Source organism: Ambystoma mexicanum, chromosome 2q (assembly GCF_040938575.1).
Source record: "Ambystoma mexicanum isolate Mex_15411 chromosome 2q, UKY_AmexF1_1, whole genome shotgun sequence".
Classification (NCBI taxonomy): Eukaryota; Metazoa; Chordata; class Amphibia; order Caudata; family Ambystomatidae; genus Ambystoma; species Ambystoma mexicanum.
This window is the reverse complement of record NC_090924.1, coordinates 365,530,523-365,535,409: the sequence shown is the minus strand read 5'-3', so window position 1 is coordinate 365,535,409 and position 4,887 is coordinate 365,530,523. Positions and strand designations below refer to the sequence as shown.

Below are 4,887 nucleotides of genomic sequence, written 5' to 3'. Positions count from 1 at the left end.
GTGTAGGCAGGTGACTGCGTGGCCTGTGAGACACCCCCCAACTATGGCATTTGTCCGATGAAATGACCCAGTAGCCAAGAAGTGCAGTACATTGAGCACCTTTTCCAAGGGGCTCCGTGCTTGGGAGCACAGGATGGGTGATGTGAGGTCATCCTCCCACTCCCTGAACAGTTCTAGGATTATTTGTGGTGGAACTCTGTACCTCTCATACACCTTGCTATATCAGGCATCCCAAAAAGGCTGGTCCTGGGTAAAAAAATGCGGGGCCTGGCTATCCTCTTCCTCCTGCGGTGTCCCACATTCACTGCTGCGAGGAACGGTATATTCATCGTAGCGTATGAGCTTGTTTGTTGTTTGCGCACACTTTTATGCTGCGCGGGGCTGCTTATGCCTGCTTCCTGCTGGCGTACGTGTTTCCGGATTAGCGCGCCTTTTTTGGCGCACGGCTTTCCCCTGTTCGATTCCATGAATACGTGTTGTTAGCGCGCGTTGTGAGCATTTTCCTCCTGTACTTCCCCCGTAACGCCCACATTTTCACGCGTTTTTCCCATTCCGCTTTTTACGCCCCATGTTCCACCCACTTTTCTTGTGTGCGCTACATGATGTTCGCTTTCCCTGTGCGCATAGCGCATGCCGTTTAGTGACGTGTGCGCCGCGTGCGCCACCCACGGATTTGGCGCACCTCCCAGGTTTTACAAGCGCAGCGCATTCCATGAATCGATGAACGGCTGCGTGCGCGGCTTTAGCACGCGTGCGCTGCAATTTTCACGCTTGCGCTCCCCTTTTCGGCGCCCATTTATTCCATGAATTACCCTGTAAGAATGTAACCTTAGTTTACTTACTCACTCCTCTAAATCCACACAAATGTTGCTTTAATTTCTAGTTTATTTATCATCTTGATGTTCCCTGCCTGAAAATTGTTTTCTCCTTGATAATAATTTTCATTATCTCTTAATTCCATCCTTTTGTAGGTGGGTTCTATTTTATTAGTCTATTTCTTCATAACCTGCGTGTGACTCACTGTATTGCATAGTTGTCTTTGCTCTCTCACGCATAGATCTGCCCATTTTTCCTCATGTCTGATAATGAGCAATGTATTAGTCAGGGCAACCAGGTTTGGAAAACGAAAGATCATTAATGGCCTTCTGTATATTACACCAAGCATATATATTTTTAGACCTCCTATAAATGTATGAGTATGGTGTATTACATTTTTATCAACCTGCAACAGTGACAATGTCTTGTCGATGTAGTAAAGACATAATTGGGTGGAATGTGGAGTACATTGTATTGATGTTTCGCCAACACAATCATTGATCATTCTATTTATCATGTTCGATTCATTTATAGTTCTTCCTCTTTCAGTTTCATTTTCCAAATTCTTTCCATCATCCCCTTCGTTTAGTTTCTGATAATGTCATAATAATGTGACATATGCCTTGTATAAACTAATTAACCATTAATAGTTTTCTGTCTATCATCTTATCTTATCTTTAAATGTATCAAAACATGAACATTTGTCTTCTTTCTTTTTCTTTATCTAAATCAACTAACAATTCTTACTTTAATGTATGATCATTTTCTGCCATCTTTATTTGTGCTCATTATTTATCATGTTCAAAATCTTCTTGAAATAGTGATCCTGTTCATATTGGCATATTGGCATAGGTATACTACATAATTTATCTCTATTTTACGTAAATATAGGGGTGCCATTCCCCTAAGAAGAAGTCAAAGCCTGAAATTGTATCCCCAGTCCAGAAGAAAGGAGTAGTTCTTCTGGACCAAGAAAGTCACTTTATCTTTTTGAAGGGTTTTTGACACAGGGCGGTGGACATTCGATTTACACAGAAATTCTGACAGAAACCTCAGTGTTTTAGTTGATGTAGGGAAACTCCTCTTAGAGTTAGGGAAAGTTAGGTTTTTAACTCTTTTCATTTGATAAATAAGAGACTATAACCAAAATCTTGCTATCTGTACGTCAGTCTCCTCCTCTGCACCCTTCTTTAAAAAAGAGAAACGATTCCACCAACTTTTACATTGTCGTTCAAATAGTTCTTGATTTAGGATTGAGTAATTGAACCCTCCAGGTACTCTGTTGTCCAAGTATTGAAAAATGTTACTTATTTTACTTATTTGCCCGCTCTGGTTTTCCGATTAAAAGCATACACGTTTGGCTATTATCGACTTTACTCTCTGGACAACAGGTATCCCCCATCTGCAAGGGGACTGCCTGCCCGCCATGTGCTGATAGCAGGGATCTGCTATCCCAAAGTGGCTCGGGGTCATATTGGGAACAGGCACAGCGCCGCCTGATATCATGGGGTGCACAAGCCTGGGGTTAGGTGCCTGTGCACTTCACCCCTCCAGTGAATGCTGTGGACCTTAGCTGCTCAGGGCTGGCTCTCTTGACTGCAGCAAAATAAATTCTGCTACAAAACCATGGGCTCTGTGTGCAACCAACCTACTCACACACTTTACTTTTTCTTTCTTTCATCAATAAATCAGGGGAAAGCGTAAACGCCATCCCCTACTACCAGAAATAATGCAGTCGAGTATCCCGCATTTTGGGACATTGCAGGGGCCAGCAAATCCTATGTGCAATGGATGAGCCTCACCTGGGAAATCTGCCTTTCTGATCACAGATTCTCCCCTGCCAGGTAAGTATGAGTTGCCAAGTGGAAGGTAGGGCTTGGGCCTGTTCTGGAAGCCCCGGTAAGCGAGGGTGAGAAGGCAGGCCCTGATCCAGCCCTCCCAGAAGCCCTGAGCGTCTGCAGAGCTGCCTGTCCCACATGTAGGGGGGAAGCTTCGGCAGGCAGTGCTGAGCAGAAGAGGCACATAGTTGCACAGTTTCTTTCTTCCATCAGGCCCCGCACGACCCGCGATTTGCAGGCATACAGGCCTGGCCGCCAGCCAGCAGTCCCAGTCAGATAGCAGGAGGGCCCGAGCAGGCCTGTTGCAGTCTGCCCACTGGCCTGATGGCCCCAGATGGGCTTGTGACCCTCCTCAGCCGACAGATCTCCCTGCTTAACAAGAGCGGTCACAGCCAACAGCCCACAACAGGCACACACGAAGAGTGCACACCAAGCACTGTCTCAAATTCAAATTGCATGCGGGCTGGGAGCCGCGGTGGGCCAGGTAGATATTATAATTCTACCCGGTGCCGGCCACCGTGCACGGCCTGCCTGCAAATTCTTCGACTAGTTGCAGGCAGTAGCTAATCCCAAATATCATCAATCACTCACCTGAGCAGCTCCTCTCTCCACTCAGTGCCGCGGGCAGGCCGGGTCAGGTGCAGGCCTGCACTCATTCAGCTCACAGACACGACTCATGCTCCTCCTGCCTGTCTGGGTGCAAACAAAATGGAGGGAGCCCGGAGCCAACCCAACGACGCAAACGTGCCGAGTGTGTACTTTTGAATTGGCCATGCCCCTTGCTCCTGATTGGAGGATTGGATAGGGGTAGCAGACGATTGGTATGGGGAAGCAAGCCAACATCCAGGGGTAGCACTGGCTACCCCTAAATGATGTCAATGAGACACAGTTTTCTTTGTAGGGATTTCCTGGTAGGAATCAAAGTCGTTGTTCCCTAGAGGGGACTCATTCTCAGTGAGATCCCACTTTCCCAGCCCCTAGGGAGGGTCTTACATACGGGGGTTCAACCCCATAGGCCTCAAAGCGAGTGGTTCCCACATGGGAAGAAAGGGCGAATTGCCCAGATTCGTTACACTCCTCTCAAACTAATGTGCATGCTTTACCCTGTAATGCTTCAATATCAATACATCCTCACTAACTACTTTAAATGAATTTCTCTGCAATGCTTCAATATCAATAAATCCCCATAAACTAACGTGCATGCATTACCCTGCAATACTTCAATATCAATGCATCCTTGCTAACTGATCTGCATTAATTTCTCTGTATCCGTATGTCCCCACCAACTAATTTGCATGCATACATTTTACTGCTTCTATAGCCGTACATCCCCACCCATTATCTTACAACATGGCTCACTTAACCAGTAGATATACATACCCTATCTCAAAATCTTATAACACTATGTACATACATACTCCTTTGAAGGTCATGTTACAAAGCCATCATCCCCTGTCTGGGGTACACTCCAGCCATTCCAGTCTCCACAACTGGATGCGGCACATTCACTGTGCCTGGACCCTCACGATAGCCACCAGACCCCAGAAGCAGTGGTAAGGGAGACGAGCTCTGCTGGGCTCCCTGTGCCGTGCCTGGAGCCTCAGCTCCTCTCCATCATTGCAGCATGGGCTCTGCCCCATCCATGTCATGCTTCTGCTTTTAGCCAATTGGCCAGTCATCCACCATTTGGGGCCCCACACAGGGAACCAACAGGCAAAGCTGGCCTCCTTTGAAGGACACCATACAAGGCTGTCATCCCTTCTCTGTGCCTGTCCGGGTAGGGCTGGCGCACTGGCCCTCAGATGCTGTTTCCACACTTTAACCGGTATTCCTAATTATACCTGGACTCCTGATTCTGCACCCACCTTGGAGCAGCAGTCCGTCCACAATGTGACTGGTACTACGTGTCCTGGAGTCATTAAAGACTCATTTAATGAACAGGGTAAGGCAAACCATGCTGCTCACACTAACCTTTCATACCGAGCATGCTTTGCTAATTCCTGGGATTACTCTGCATTCCCTCCCTTGTTGCATCACCCAGGAGCACTGCCTGGTTCCCTGATGGTGACCAACGCGCAACACAACACCAATACCCCAAGGCACCACACAATCACTCATGCCTACATTACTTTTAAGCATCTCAATGGCAAGCTCCCACAACCGACCCTATTCCTGCTGCCAGCCCTTCCTTCACACCACCTAGCGGCTCCCCCACATTGCAAACTGAGCCAGC

General features: G+C 47.4%; 1 non-coding gene across 1 annotated transcript; it reads right to left on the bottom strand.

Annotated features, from left to right (window-relative positions):
* Positions 1 to 2,505: 2,505 nt before the first annotated feature.
* LOC138570413 (U1 spliceosomal RNA) lies at positions 2,506 to 2,668 on the bottom strand. The gene has a single exon (XR_011303475.1). It is a non-coding gene; the product is annotated as a U1 spliceosomal RNA (small nuclear RNA).
* Between the last annotated feature and the right edge of the window lie 2,219 nt (positions 2,669 to 4,887).